Below are 17,033 nucleotides of genomic sequence, written 5' to 3' on the forward strand. Positions count from 1 at the left end.
CGCGCGCACTGTTTTCTAAACATGAGCTGCAGAGGTGGTTGAAAATATTCTGATGGGCCATTTTTTTCATCAGAAACTGCCAATTTGACAAGGTGGGTGAGGTAATATATTTTATTGGACCAAATTCTGGTGAGAGAGAAGCTTTCAAGCTTACACAGAGCTCTTCTTCAGGTCTGGGAAACATGCACAGACTGTCACAGCTAAATAGAAGGTGGGACAGGGAGAACGTGTCAATTTTGACAAAGTTTCATTTGGAAAAAAAATCTAAGTGAAACATTTTGATTTCATTTCTCAATTACTTTGTTTTGACATATTGCAAAATGTCAGTGATAAGGTGATAAAAAATTAAATTAAAGATATAAAAATCTTAAAGTTAAAATCCAAAACAAAATGTTCGGATTGACCTCAAACTAAATCTTTTCAAAATATTTGTTCTGTGGGAATTTTTAAGACTCTGGTGTTTCACTTTTGAATTGGAATGAAAACAAAGTTAGAAATTGTGGAATTCCCTGCCAAATGGAAATTCCAGTTCCCAACCAGATCTAATGAGGTGTCCATACAAACAGAAAATGCATCTCCCACTAAAAATTCTATTTTTCCCCTTCTCAGTTGACATAGCAACAACTATCTCAATGTGGGAAATTTCTCACAGATTAATGACCTGTTGGTATTAGTGACACAAGGCAATGCATAAGGATGCCAACTAATGCCTCAGGCCAGTCATTATTCCCCAGGATACAGCTCCTGAGCCATGATAATTACAGATACATTGTTACTTCCAATCAGTTAGGAAAGTTTTATTTATGGAAAAGATTAGCTTACAGCAAAATAAGAGCTTGTTCCAGTAAAGATTCTCAGGTTCAAACAAATTGTGCATCTTGAATATGAACCACACAAATCAAATAAGAGGTGTCGCAGCCAGATTTGTGCAAGCAGAAATGAGCCTGAGAACATACAAACCCTTAGGCACCCAGTAATTACTGGTGCAAAAAGCTTGGGTGCAAGAATAGAGGCTGATTTTCAAAATATATAAAAGGAAATTTGAGGTTTAGTATCTCTTTTCTATTTCCTGTTCATATTAATTTTAATACTCTGGGGTACTAGCAACTTGAAGTTCTCCAAACACTTTACAAACATTCAGGAATTTAAGATGGACACCATTCCTGTGAGGAAGGAATATTATTCACCTATTTTACGGATGGGGAAACTAATGCTCTGGAGAGGCTAAGCAACTTGCCCAAGGTCATGCAGGAAGCTGGTTACTGCTCTGGTCTCTTTTCTCCATCACACTCCCTCCGCTGGCACCTTCACTCACACTGCCCTCTGTGGTATATCCACCTCCTACAACATTTTTACTGCTCCTGCTAACATCTGATCCTGATATTTCCCCTCAGTCTACTTCTACTCCAAAACAGTTTTTAAAAACTGCAGAAAAAACTAGCAATACACAGCCAATCACAATGACTGCTTTGACTGTCAATTCTCACTTTCCCCACTGTGTCTGTTTTGGCCTGTTTAGTTTGGTAACTCTTCAAGGCAGCTGTTTTTTCCTATACACCTGCATAATGCCCAGCATACTTTGGGATCTGCTGTTAATCCCAACACCACCACTCAGATTCCATGACTCTCAGTCTCATGCCTTTCTCACAAGGATGGCTCATCCTCTCTATTCGGTAATCTGCAGTACCTGTTTTTGAATAGGTTATTTTGTGACTGTAATGTTTCACGGCTTCAGGAGAGTAAATGCATTTTAAATCAAAAGAGTAATTCTTCTTCAAATGTAAGGTGACCAGTTGGTAAGACAATTATTGTGACTGCCATACTTGAGAGGGGTTTCTTTATTTCACTAGGATCGCTTTACCTTCCAGTCATATCAACCATATCCATTTTATTTGAAGCGTGCCTTAACAAAGATCTATTCCTTCAAACAATACTTGACATCATCTTTGGGACAATGAGGACTCAAATGTTTCCCAATTTCACTGGTACAGATTCCAAATTAGTTTGAAAATAAAAAAAGCAAACATCTAGGATTCTTTTGTTTTTCTTTTATATACTTAGATTGCCAGCACCATGGGGCAGAGACTATTTTTGTTCTGTGTCTATTGAGCACCTAGCACAATGGGGTTTTGGTTCACAACTAGGGCTCCTAAGTATTACAGTAAGACAAATAATAATAATAATAGCAATTCAGATTTTTTAAAAAACAGAACTGTATTTTTGCCAGCACATTAGCAGTGGCAGATACTAGGGGATGGAGCAGGGGAAAAGAGGGATGCTCAATCAGAGTATTTCAGGAGAAAACGGGATGAGAGGCACAAAGAACTGACTATTACAGATATAGGCACGAGCAACAGAGGGACCAGCAAAGCGAGGGACGACAGGAACTAAACAGTTTTGTTACACACCAGAGTTTCACTTGATGTTTGATTTGATGTCTAGGGAGAAAAAAATATTTTTCTTTAATTTTGTCTATAAAGCACTAGCGGCTCCTCCCAAGCTATAAAACAAGCAGCCAGTAGATTACACATAAGAATATAATAATTAGATATAGTTGAATACAGTTCCCTCTTTAATAATTAAGATCCATTATGGACTTAATTTACTACTAAATGTAATATTGAATCTAAAGCCTGAAGAAAGCTATATCACAATCCTTCCATACGAAGGAGGGCCTTTCACTAAAACATAATATCCTACTATTTATTTTGAGTGTCATAAACTTCCCAATTAATAACATCACCTAGCTCTTGTAGTGCTTATCAGTAGATCTCCAAATGCTTTACACAGGAGCTCAGTACCATTATACCCATTTACTGTATGATAAATATGGCACAGCTGACTGCCAGGTAGACTTGCTTGGCATAACGCTTCATGCACTTTGATGGCAGTCAGAACTAATCAGTCACCAGCTTGTGACAATTCCAGTCTTTGCAGCAGAGCGAGCACTTGCTGGTTTCAACTGCCACTGGAATTTACACAAAAGAGCTGCTGGAAGTTCAATTATTTCTTCCCATGGAGGCTCACACCACTCAGTTTTACATTCAGGTGTGTGTGGGGGACATGAAAAGAAACCCCAATGACAAGAAAAAAATCTCTATCAAACCCACAAGAGTTCAATGGTCTGATGCAGCACCATAAACCAACAAGTCTGGGAGCCTTTCAATGACCGCAGGCTGAGTTTAGAGTCTGAAATGAGACCCGAGCCCAGGTCTGCATGCATAGTGGCACATTCTCAAAGAGAATGGCCTCCCTTCAAACCTTACTCTAGCCTATGCTACCGTAACGCTCGGATACCTACAATAATACTTGAAAAGTAAAGAAATAGTCAGAGAGCAGGTTTACCTGTCTGAATTGCTTGTAGATTACTTTGCTGACATGATCTGATGGCTGAACTTTCCCAGCAAGTAATGATGAAAGCATGTTCCCAAGGGTAACCATTCCCAGAATCACCCTGGAAAGAGGAGGCATGGTCAAACAATGTCAAACACTCCGGGTTTTCTAGAGACAAGTGAACTGCACTCTCAGCAGGCTTTCCTCAGAGGGACGCCCAAAAGTCAGTTTAATGGTGTAGATCACCATTTTCAGAGGTGGTGTTCTCAGATTCTGAGGGTATGTCTACACAGCAAAGAAAAACCAACAGCTCTGAGGCTCAGAGCCTGGATCAATTGACTCAGGCTTGCGGGGCTAGGAATAGCAGTGCAGATGTTCCTGCTGGGGCTACAGCCTGGGTTCCGAAACCCCTATCCCCCCTTGCCAGGGGGAGGCGGACAGTGCAGCTCTCCCTCATCTCTGCACTCTCACTGCAGACAGAGCCACCAAGGGTGTGTCTACACAGTGACTGGCAGCCCGCTCCAAGTCCAGGTCGACAGACTCAGGCTTGCGCTTCTGCAGTAAAAAATAGCTGTGTAGATGCTGCAGCTCGGGCTCTACGGTTTAGGGAAGAGGGTGGGCTTCAGAGCCTAAGCTCCAGCGTCTACACAGCTATTTGTAGTGTGGTAGCACAAGACCAAGTCTGTTAACCTGGGCTGGGAAGCTCTCTGCTGTGGAGATACCCCGCAAGTGAACTCTGCTAGTTAACTGCTCTGCAAGGAGACTCAAAACTTGGGTGATCAGACATGGCAGTTTTCTGGGAAAGCCTTGGGTTTGGATGGGAATACCCTGGCTGGATTACATTTAAAATGGGTGTCTTCCCTAGTTTTGCTATAATTAGCCATTTTATTGACCTCCCTCCTACCTGGCTGTGCTCAACTCCCAAAGCCAAAAAGAAAGTGGGGCTAGTAGTTACGGGTCCTTCCCACTGAACTGTGGAGTGTGCTGGCATATGCTAAATTCAGAGGGATTTCAAATGACAAGGCTGATGGACACTGTGGCAAGGACTCAGAGCTCCTACCTAGTAATAGAAGATTTTGGTGAACTAGTGGTTTTCCCTGTCTATCCAATCACTCAGTTGTCTGACCACGACTGCGTGTGGTTTAAATGATCTTGCAGCTCTAAATAGTCTCTGCTGGCCTCCATAAGAAACCTGATACAAGGCTACGGTCACTAGCCCACTAAAGATCAGCATTCAGCTTTCTGCCATTCGGCACACACACACCTTGGCCACAAGGTTTGAGATTTAAAACATTTCTTTAGGCCCAGGTTAGCAACCGCTTTCCAGCTTTCACTGCAGCGAAATGCCACGAAGAATCTGTGGAGAACACCCAACCCTGCAGAGGTGGTGGCTCACCCTCAGTTTTATTAAATGAGAGGTTTCACTTTGATCTATTCCTTACCAGGAGTCCACAGAGATCCCCCAAACCAAAATGGAGGGACTTCTTCATTATAGACAGAGACATTTCAAATAGAAGGTCCTGGTAGCTAGAGACCTACTAGACCAAGAGCAGGGTAGTCCTGACAGGACAGCATTTTAAATCTGAAAGCTGTGTGGTATGTAATATGACATTTCTGAGCTCTTGCTGACCCTGCAGGAGATCTTGGAGAATGAAGTGACAGAAGGCACACTTCTCATTTACTGTGTGTAAACAATAAATAAGAAATAGAAACTTGACTTACAGGTTTGTTTTGGAGGGGGAAGGAAGGGAGGAAGATATTGATATCTGAACATACCCACATTCATCAACAACTGGTGCCTGGTCAAATCCCTTCTCTCGGAGGATTTCAATGGTCTTTTCACAGGTGACACCTGGAAGCACTGTCAGCGGAGCAGAGAGACTTAACTCCTGAACTTTGAGGTGCCACCACCTGTTGACAAAACACATAGGTTTTACAGCAACTCATCTGATCATTCTGAAATTGCCATGCCCTAAAATACTTTGCAGGATTTCCCCTCACTACCAGCAGAAAGGCTCATTGAGTCTTCAGGACTCAGGAAGGGAAATAATTACAACTGTGTCCCTTTTCCATTTTATTTTATTCCTATCCTTGAATGGCAGATGGCCAGCAGAAGTTACCGATACCTCCAGTTGGTCATTTACATCTTGATTTACAAAAACAGGAAAAGAACATTTTAATGGACTTGAAGCCATTTAGTGAGACACTTAGATAGTTTGTGGAGCCATGTGCTCCTATCAGCATTACCCTGAGCTTCCATTTCATCCAACTGTCTGGTACAACCACAGTTTGCATCTTGGCTCAAAACTAAACATCCGTTATTTGTCATACGTCATGTCAAGAGGCCCCAGCCAAGGTCAGAGCCCTACTGTACATGGCACTGTACAGACACATAATAAGAGACAGTCAGTCCCTGCCCCAAACTGCTGACCATCTAAATAACTGTAAAAACTAAGCTCTTCGGAGCAGGGAGTGTCTCTTATTCTGTTAGTACACCATGTAGTACAGCAGAGTCCGAATCCTACCTTGGGCTTCTGGGCATTACCACAATACCAATAAAGACATTAGAAGGTATTTTTTTCCAATTTGCTCACTCTGGGTCCTGTCACTGTTCTTTGTACAGACTGTTAGCAAATTTTTCTCTTCCTGTTTGCGTGTGGGTCCTCCAGCAGCAACAGGAGAGACAGGCAGGGATTTGTTTAAAGATGGAAAGAGGGACTGTAAAACCATGAAGACTAGCAGGGGCCTGAGGGCAGTTAAGTACCCCCAAACTTCTTTTAACTGTTTTGATACTGACTAGATATCAAGTTGACAATGTCCATTTCACTGTACATGACGAAGGATTATTATTTATGTTACTGTAGTGCCTAGGAATGCTAGTCATGGAGCAGGGCCCCATTGTGCTAGGCGCTGCACGAACAAAGAACAAGACAGTTCCCTGTGCCCAAAAAGCATATATGCATCTCAACCTGCCTAATTAATAGCAGATGACACCATAATCATCAATGAGGCATTAAAACATTACGAATAACTGGGCTGGGGGGAGAGTTTAAAAAGTTTTAATTCATTTAAGAATTGCAGTTGTCACCGAGGCTAAAGTATCAAACCTTTCTCAAAGTGAGTAACTCGAAAGATTTCTACTGATTTAAGTAGGCTTCACCATCTCACCAAATGTACAGAGGATCAATTCAAACAGACACAGAAACATTGCAAGCCCACCCCATTGCAAGAGGCTCACAAAACTCAAATGACCATGACTGCCTTACCAAGGTTTGTTAATGATATCATCATCTTCTTTCATGAACCCTTTCTGGGTCATCCATTTGTCATTCAAAAACTTCGACCTGGAAACAATCAAGAAAGCAAAGAGGTCATGAGCTCCCCCGCAGGTGACACTTGTGTTGGTAGTTACATCCCCTATTGTATCTCCAGCACAGATAGCGGTATAATTACAAACACATAATAGCACGCAGTCAGCCAGTCTTTATGGCGAAGAGATATGTGGGTAGAATATTTGTAAAAAGAAGAAAGGAAATGGCACAACCATATAATGAGACCGCTTGTAATGGAGGAGAAGTAATGGAAGGTATTAAATTAAATACATTTACAGTTTTGTGCTCCCACATTGCAAAATGGGGAACTGAACAGTGTCGCAGAGTAAAGCTGTACTTTAAGTGTGGGTCAGGTGAATTTAGTCACAGGATTTAGATCAAGTGTAACACTGTATTGCTCCCACCCCAGCATAAGCTGTTACTACAATAGTATTCTCTTCAATTCATAGCACAAGGCAGAGAGTAGAGGATAACTATTCCTTGAAAAGTCCCAGAAGAGATCTCAATTAAAATGGTTAAAGAAACTCAGGACTTGAACTTTTCCAAAGTGACCACTGACTTATAATAATAATAATAGGAGCTATACCAATCTCCTAGAACTGGAAGGGACCCTGAAAGGTCATTGAGTCCAGCCCCCTGCCTTCACTAGCAGGACCAAGTACTGATTTTTGCCCCAGATCCCTAAGTGGCCCCCTCAAGGATTGAACTCACAAGCCTAGGTTTAGCAGGCCAATGCTCAAACCACTGAGCTATCCCCTCCCCCCTTCTTCTGGATGCCCAAACCTGAGATACCTTAAAGAGGCCTTATTTTCCCTGAGTTCCCACCTTCTGTAAACCAGGATCCTGCCGGAGGGCTTAAGTTGGGAACCAAAAACCACTAGACGCTGTGAAAAGCTTGGCTAAACTCTGTATAAATGCCCCATCCTCCATGAAGGCAGCAGGCACGAAGCAGAAAGAGAACGGGGCAATTTCTTACATGTAGTTCCTGACAGAGTCGGGCAAGATGACAACACAGCGCTGACCTTCTGTCAAATCCTTGGCAGCCTTCACAGCAATGGACATTGCACTGCCAGAGCTGCCACCTGTCAATACCCAGATCACACAGGTCAAGACCACTGCACGTGGAAGCCACTTGTGAAACAGGAGAATAAGATCAGAGAAAGGTGGGTTGAGCTCAGGGCTGGAGAAAAGAACTCTGGAGCTCTAATCCCGACACTGACAAGGTTTCCCTTTGACAGGTTAAGCGATTTACACAATGCTGCGATCTAATTCACAGGAAACTTTGGAGGATTAGTACCAACTCTTACCGCACAGTAACCCTTCCTCTCTGATTAACATGCGTGCCAAAGCAAAAGACTCCTCATCATTGCTCTTGTACCACTTGTCCACCACCTACAAGAGGGCATGGGAAAGGAGACAAAAGACATAGCTGATTGTATTCCCCCTTTCAGGAGATGCTGTTCAGATGTTTCAAATTATAGACTTACAATTGCGTTCACATCTCACAACTGCTTTTTTTTGGTCTAATTAACACTACTGTGGTATTAGTGGTGTTCCCTACACTAGTAGCCTTTTAGCTAAGAAAACATTATCTAGTACTTAGCCTTTTAAATAAGGTGACTGTGGGAAAAGTTAGAAGGAGAACTGGTCATTCTCCTCCCTTCCCAGCTGTCTCACCAGGAAAGCGGATCCTATCTCGCACCTGATGTCACTGGACTAGAGATCAAGTTGTGGGCTGGGTTTTTTTTGGCTTTATTGAAAGGGATTGTTCCGGGGAAAAGCTATCTGCCCAGCATGTTTTCACACAGTATTATGAAAGAGCAAGAGAAATGTGTCCAGCTCAGACGTTCACCTGAAGCTGCTTTACCTGCGGGGATACAGTGGGAAGAAGATTTCGTTGTGCCTCTAATCTCAAAGAAACACGCTGTGTGTGCGCCTCACAGTAGCTGCCATGCTATTTCCAATTTCTCCCCCTGCCCCCCCGAGAGTGGAAGGCAAGGAGTGGTTAATTGAAGAGCTTGACTTACTGATCTGTCCAGCACTGTAGGGACAAAATCATATCCAATCCCCTCCACCTCGTATGTCGTCTTGTCAGTCTTATTCAGTTCTTCAGGCTCCGCAAGAATGGAGCCCTGGGGATCGACACCAATAATCTGGAGAAGGGGAATTTCAGATTTGGCTACTATTGCATTGTTTTTTCAAAACATACCCATTAAATTAAAGTGTTATGTTAGGACTATTACCTCACAAAACTGTCATGCCAGCCATACAGATACAGGCTGTAGTCATTGAAGTAAGTCTTTTTTTCCCTACTCTGTCCTTTGGCAAGTTCCCTTCTGCAAACTGCCTTGTTGCTCCTACCCCTCAGCAACTCATCCTACTTGGTCAGGGTGTGAGACATTGTAGGGGAAAGGCACAGCTCATTCTACGCAGATTTTATTTAGCTAAATGGAAGGTGTTTGCCCTAATCCCACTCAGAAGTCAGATCTCTACCATTTTGTACTAGGAGCAAGCAGAAAGTCTTCTCAGTGTAACAAGGCACTATGGTTAAAAGCTAGTGTCTTGTTTCCATTGGAAAACAGAAAGCAGCCACCGAGAGTCATAAGGTAACAGAGACAGGAACAATATGTGCCTATTGAGGGACACACAAATTTGCATGTCTTGGGGCAAGTTTCATTCGGCCAGAAATTCAGTGATCCCAGAGAATTACCCATTGTAACAGTGAAGGGAAAGTGCAAACATCTTTTGGATACAAACAGGTGTCCAGAATATACACATTAGGGAGAAGAACATTTTTCAATATGGGCCATATGGAATCTGTGGTTTAATTTTCAGGAACCAAGCCTGACTTGGGTCACAAGTGAAAAGAGAATGAGGTGGCTTCCTATGCTTTTTGTGAACAGCTCAAAACTGCCACCCAGCTCAGAACAAGCAGATGTGTCACAGGTAAGGATTAAAGTGCCCCAACAAAGATGAGAAAGATGGGACTTATTCCCACAAGGAACTTTGCAAGTCACTTACAGCTAGAAATAGTTACTAAGATGCTTTAGTTTGCCACTTACTTTGCAATCTGGGCATTTCTCTTTCAGCTTTCTTGCAATGCCAGTAATGGTGCCTCCTGTACCAGCTCCAGCCACCAGCATGTCTATTTTTCCTATTTTAAGTGCAAGGAATCAAATATCACCTTGAAAACATCCATTGGGATTATAGATAAAAATCTTATTGCAGACAAGGAATGCACAAGATACATTACTCTCTCCAGTGAAAGCGCAGTTAACGTCAGAAAGGTGACAATGTAAAGTAGCCTTTTACCTCAAAGCAGGTGTATTCAGAGACCTAACTTCAGCCCTTGTTCCCCCTTTTCCCCCTCGTTTAGTGCAACAGGGCCCAGCTTTGTGATAGCCTTTTGGGCCTGCTGCAACACCCATGTTTTCAAGGCTTTGGAGAAGGGCTGAGGGGTGTATGTGTCGTATTTGCCATCTGTGGATTTGTTTTATGATGTTTGGTGACAGATGTTGATCTGTCCTTATTCTAGCTCTTTTTGTGCATTAATAGAATAATCAGGACTTGGCCAACAATTATTTTATCTGACTGTCTTTAAATGATTTATTACCAGAAATAAAAGAGCACGTCACTAACTCCTGGGCACTTATATAAAAAGTGTTGCTTACAAATCAAAAACATCCCAAGAAATAGGGCCTGATTCTGACCTCACACAGGTGTAATTTCATTGACTGAAGCACTGACATCAGACTTACACCTCTGACAGTGAGATCAGAATAAGGCCCATTGACTTTACAAGATGGATTGAGAGTCAAGATGAGGTCGGAGATCAAAATGAATCTTCAGTGATAGTAAAGCCACCTTTACACTTGTAAACTGAGGAAGTCTGACATGGAAAGCATGCATAGACAAACAAAAACTCATTATATAACTCAGACTATAACTGCACTTTACATGCAGGTCATGGTCACTATCAAAATCTAATGTCGGGCTCTCTTACTTTAAATACAGAAATCCCATTGAGAAGCTAAACATGAGGTTTTATGACACAGACCAAGAAACCTGATGTGCAAGCTCCCTCTGCTGGCTCCAAACACAACTTACTGGTGAGTATGAATACAATTGTGCCATGGTAAAAACATGCATAATTCCTGGCACTGTGACAGGAAAATAAATAATTTCATGCCCAGGTCATGGTAACCTTGTGGACTGTGTTGCTGTGCATTAACAGTTTGTTAGTTTGTTTAAATTTAGTCCTCTTTGAAATGGGACTAGATCCAAGTGAACTACTGTACTGTTAATGCATGGCAACTGGGTCCACATAAATGGCAAAATTCCTGGTTCCGTGATGATCATTGTGACATAATCATAACCTTATGAAAAAGCTTGGTTCCTAAACTATGTGTATTCCTGAGGACACTATCAATTGAGGAATGTCTTGTGATGGAGTAAGTGGACTTTACACACAGAGTTTCAGTATTAAACTAAATTAAATTTAAATTAAAGATAAATAAAAAAAGGATCAATAAAAACTCTCATGTTCAGTTTAGACTAAGAACTAAGAGTCAAGCCTTTTTAAAAATCACTTCCCATTCATGAACACTCAAACTCCCTAGCTCTTCAATTCCTCTGAGCTATGCGGACTTCTTTATCTAGGGGTCATCACTTTTCCTGCCCGGTCACAGTCATAGAAAGATAAAAGCAAAACATTTTTAAAAAAAAAAAATGTTAAAATCCCACACTTCTAACTAGAAGTGTCTCTCACTTGAATTACGTAATCTTTACACAAACTATCTCAGAGCCTATGCAATTCTATACCCGAGGGCCTCGGCCTGCTTTCCACAGGAGGATGTGATTAAAACAAGAGCACTCCAGAGGTTAATTCAAAAGAAGAAGAAGAAGAAAAATTAGCATACCTTCACACTGCTGCAGGATCTCCTCTGCTGTAGTGTCATAGTGTGCCAAGGGGTTACTGGCATTGCGGTACTACATTGAAATACAATGGAAAACATATGGAACCATGGAAACAGCTCATCAAAATCACATCCTGAGGAGCAGGTCAAAAAATGACCAGTGTTGTTCAAGCCCCACAACAACACTGTAGGCTCCCACCAGTTTCTAAACTGTTCAGCCATTTACCAATACTTTCTACCTTGGCCTAGAAGAGATTCCTGCAACTGCCCCAGTTGAAAGCAAGTGGTATTTTTGTGCTAAGGTCCCCAACATCCCTGAAAGCCAAGGGCAATCTGCTTGTGGGATTATCTTCTGTAGAAATTTGAACTTTCTACAATTCTGATATGCAGAATTGTCAACCTAGCAGAGAACGTTATCTTGGTCTTTCTGTAACCTATGCTAATATAGGGTGGTTCTTTCAGGGTGGATAAGAATAGATAATTTAAATATATATGTATATTTTTATTTAAAATGAGATTTAAATTAAATCTTTTTTTTTTTACATGAACATTTGAAATTATGGCAACCTATGTTAAGGCCTAAACTTACTATCATTATCAATATCACTTGAAATAAATTAGAAATGTAATATTAAGCAGTATATGGTTGCTGCCAAAGTTTTCAAGAAAGTCATACCACTGAACTAGTGGAAGTCACTTGGCAAGCACCAGAAACCAGAGTCTGAAGTGCTAAATCAGCTTTTGAGAGCAGTAGCCTCTTCTGCGGGTACAAGAGTATATTCTTCATTTCAGTTTATTCAACTAGTTCAGTTCACTGACTAATTCATTTAAAATCGAGAAACTGACTTGGAGCTGAAAAAGCAGAGACGTTTGTTTTCCTCTTCTGATCAATGAACAAAAACTAGGTGTGAGAAAATGATATTTACTACTTCTAAAATCTTGAGGGATATGGTGACCAGAAACAACCAGTTCAATTCACTAAGTACAGATACTTCCCTTGTTTAAAAAAATCAGTTAGATGTAAATGCAAACCATATTTTACAATATTTCCTTATGTATCCAGCACATTTAAAGTAGTTTTATTCAACTAACAAAACAAATGCTATTTTGCACATTTTTAATTCAATTCCAATTTCCATCCAAACAGAGCTCGACACAAATCACAGGTAAAAAAGTTAATCTAGTAAATAAGAAATGCATCGTTCCATATCATAAACAAAACGTAAAAATTAAGCATCTGAAAGTACGTTAATCTATGCACAATTAAGCAATTATAGTAGATTGTCCTGGTTAGCAAAAAGACGACCCAAGTTTAGTGCAAAAGCTATATTTAATTGTAAACCAACATATTTTAATGGTTACCAACCAGTGAAAAATCAATTTTTCTTTAGGAAAACCACCAAAAAGTACAACTACAAAACAAGATTCAAACTGATGATTTAAATCAGTATTTCTGGTTTGCTGATTTAAATCATGATTAAAATGGTTGATTTAAATTGCTTCAGTTTGAAAAGCCAGTTCACCCTTGGCTTTTTGTGCCACTCTAGTGATCTGCTACTTTTGCTGAGCTAAGGAACCTGGTAAGGCAACAGCAATTCACACTTTCAGATCCAGAGATCCCAGGTTAAATTTACACATACCCTCATCCAGGGCTGCTGTTACTCTTTTATCTGTGGAGTGCAGGAAGAGGATATTACCAGTATTTCTCTCTATCCCACACATGCACCTCAGTTGTTCAGGACCTTACCTGGTCTAGGATATGGGAATTGGGTATTTCATTTTTCAGTCGCCATGCTACTCCCACATGAGATTCAGGCGAGTCAAATCTGGCCGTAGTTGGGGTCCTCACAATCTCAGCACCAAGAGCTCTCAGAACATCCACCTGAATCAAACAGAGTCAATCAAAATTCTCCATAGGCACTGAGACCCTTCTGGTATGCCAAAGGATGAAAAAAAGCCGACTATAAGCTTTACATAAACAAGATTGTGCATCTCTTCCATACCCACTGCTTAAAGTCTGTATCAATTCAATCTCCAGAAGCAAAGTGTTTCAGAACAGATGCCCCACACAAGTTAAACACTATCCTCTCTGTCTTGGTTTTTTAAATGTCTAGTGGCCTGAAACGTATGATCATTGTTGTTTGCCTACAAGGACACACACTAGTATGTAACCTGCATTTTCAGCTCAACCTAGTTGAAGATCACCCCTTACTCCCCCCAAAAAATCTAATTAGTTCTGCTGGTGGAATTACAGAGCTAAAATAATTCTTATCAACACAGCCAAGCAACACTGTCCCATTCCCACAACACTCATGTTTTGAAAGCTATGTGACGGATTTGACCTGAAAATGTAGCATTCAATGGCAAATAAGAAAGGAGCATTTGGCAACAGTCTGCTTGTCTGGAGTATAAATCTAGGACTCTCATATTTCTACATACCTTTTCTGAGTGTGTAGTTAGGTGTTACTCCGTGCAAAGTATTAAAAACATGTACACATGGGCTACCTTACAGATTAGCCAAGACACACCCAAGACTCCCAGTGCCATAGCTTGGAACCACCATTTTATTTCCGATGATTTGTACAGTGCCTTGCGCACTAGGACCCACTCTTGGTTGGCTCACAGGCAGCACCATAATAAATATGTTAAAAATAAGTATTAAGTGCAGTGATTTCAACATATTATGCAGTAGACCTCCACTTAGATAGCAAAAAGGTAGATCTCTTAACATAGACATCCCCTTATACTTGCAGTCAAACCACGAGAAGTGTGATCTTTTGAAAAAGTCATTAGCTAAGGAGGGTTGGGTGTAGTCAGTGTTTAAGCAACAGGCCTCCAGGGCAGATCCAGGTGCTGCAGGATGTGGTGTGGGCAATTCAGCATGTAGCACTCTTCCTTTCATGTCAGAACTTAGCCCAGGTGCCAGCAGAGTACCAGAGAGCACCTCTCCTGCTGGAGTCGCTGTCTTTTCAGAGGACATTGAAAACAGGTCCTAATCATTTGTGGTCATTAAAAATCTTATGCCATTTTCGTCACGAGTAGTGATGTTAGTTCCGACGGCCTCGCTTAGTTCCACTCCAGTTTTGCCTTCTGCTACAGTTACTGTCGTTTTAGGTGGGCCAATTTTTTTTCTTCACTTGTTCTTGATTGTTTTAAAATATAGGAAATATAGGCAGATTTTAAGCTACTGACACCATCCCCAGCCCTCGAGGTGGCTGAATTAGAACAATGGGGAAAGCAGTTCTTATCTGTGAAGTTGGTTGGGCACTTTGGGATCTCTGTGTGAAAGGGACTATTTAAATACAATCAGTTGTAATATTCAGGTACCTCTTCCAGCTACGTGGTGGTTTTGTACCTCTAGGCCTGCCTGGGCTCAACAGCTGCGGAGATTTCACACACCCAAGACTCGGGAATGGAAAATTCTTAAAACAGCTGTGCCGATGCATAACCTGCTGCCTCCGCACAGGACAGCCCTAATGCTCCTTGGTTCAAAGAGTGAAATGTAAGGGGGGAAAAAACCCACCAGAAGCCTGTGCATAGTGCCTAGAGCTTAATCATGAACACTCAGGATTGTGTTCTTTGCCATCCAGCCTAGCACTGGTGTAAGGGAACTACCTGGACCAAGATCATCTTATTCCCATGGCAAGTTTATGTGCTGCTCTGAATTTTCTCTTTCAAATGGATACCTAAAAATTGAAAATCAAAGGAGCAGAGGCTCGATCCCACCATCCTTACTCAAGCCAACCTCCCTTTGACTTCAGTGGGAGTTCTACCCAAGTGAGCGGTGCAGGATCGGGATCAAACGCAGCAAACATTTTTGCTTTGTAGCCACTTGCCATCACTTCCCACTGTGTAACCTGAAACAATACACTGCAATGTAGCACCCTCTCTCCAGTCTCACTATTCTACATAGAACATGATGTTAAAGCATCCAGTTCTTCAGCTATCTCCACTGGCTTCTCTCAGACCCTCCATTCAGTGACAGTCTTTCCTTAGATTAAGTATCACTTCAAATTTTCTGCTCGCATCTAAAGTCTTTCTTGTCACTGACACAAATTCTTTAAAAATTCCTACACGCAGTGGAGCTACAGCTACTGGCAGCATCACCTTTATAATTTCAGCCTTTTTGCTTTGCGACTGGCCTACCAATATTCCCCTTCAACACTGACAGCAACCCCCTCTGCCCTCCACCCGCCTCAAGAAAATTTATACATATACTCTGACCAATTATTTAAAAATATCTGACACATGGTAAATTGGTTTGCAGTGCCTCAGTATCCAATTTCACAGCCAAAAAGATGGCATCCTTCTCTCATCAGGATCTGAACATATTTGGACAAATTTATTTTTAATTATTGGCAATACAAGTAGTTCTGACCTTCTCCATGCTCATTTTCTCTGGCATCACAATGATGCAGCGGTAGCCTTTCACTGCAGCAGCCAGGGCCAGCCCAATTCCTGGAAGCGGGGAAATACAGAGTATGTTGTAAGAGAAACAAAACCACAATAGTAGCTTCTGCATGTCCCAGTTTTAAGAGCTGTTCTCCCCAGGCTTGAATGCAGTATCACTGCAGAGACTAAAAAGGAAAAGGTTGCTACCCCCTAAGATAGTTGGAGAGCAGGACCGTCTGCTTTAAAAGCACCATTTGTCTCAATCCCAGACCAAAGCCATCAACAAGGTGAGCAAAGAGGGAAATTTACAAGTTCTTGTTGCTGGGTTTCCCAGCCTAGTTTTTCCTCTGCCCCACCTCTGCCCACATGTTACAGATTTAGGGAGTGAATAGAATTTCATAGATTAAAGCCAGAAGGCACCAATTAAAATAATCTAGTCTAACCTCCTGTATAACACAGGCTGTAGAACCTCACTCAATAATTTCTACATCAAGCCCATAACTTCTGTTAGAATTATCCTCACCTTTTTTCTAGGCTGAATTTATCTAGTTTCAGCTTTCAACCACTGGACCTTGTTATGCCTTTGACTGCTCAATTAAATATCTGTTCACAGATCTCTTCCTCAGGTGGGTACTTGTAGACTGGGATCATAGAATATTAGGGTTGGAAGGGACCTCAGGGGGTCATCTAGTCCAATCCCCTGCTCAAAGCAGGATCTACACCAACTAAATCATCCCAGTCAGGGCTTTGTCGAGCCTGACCTTAAAAACCTCTAAGGAAGGAGATTCCACCACCTCCCTAGGTAACAAATTCCAGTGCTTCACCACCCTCCTAGTGAAACAGTGTTTCCTAATATCCAACCTAGACCTCCCCCACTGCAACTTGAGATCATTGCTCCTTGTTCTGTCATCTGCCACCACTGAGAACAGCAGAGCTCCATCCCTTTTGGAAGCCCCCTTCAGGTAGTTGAAGGCTGCTATCAAGTCACCTCTCAACCTTCTCTTGGATAAATGAAGCTCAACCTGTTAGTTTCTCTCTCTCACCTTAAGGCATGTTTTCC

General features: G+C 41.7%; 1 long non-coding RNA gene and 1 pseudogene across 1 annotated transcript; one reads left to right on the top strand and one right to left on the bottom strand.

The window, feature by feature from the left end:
* Positions 1 to 17,033, bottom strand: part of LOC123362200 — a 60,968-nt pseudogene that overhangs the window by 7,102 nt on the left and 36,833 nt on the right.
* LOC123362201 lies at positions 9,490 to 10,774 on the top strand. Its single transcript, XR_006576367.1, has 2 exons — positions 9,490 to 9,611; positions 10,680 to 10,774. It is a non-coding gene; the product is annotated as an uncharacterized LOC123362201 (long non-coding RNA).

Source organism: Mauremys mutica, chromosome 1, assembly GCF_020497125.1.
Source record: "Mauremys mutica isolate MM-2020 ecotype Southern chromosome 1, ASM2049712v1, whole genome shotgun sequence".
NCBI lineage: Eukaryota > Metazoa > Chordata > Testudines > Geoemydidae > Mauremys > Mauremys mutica.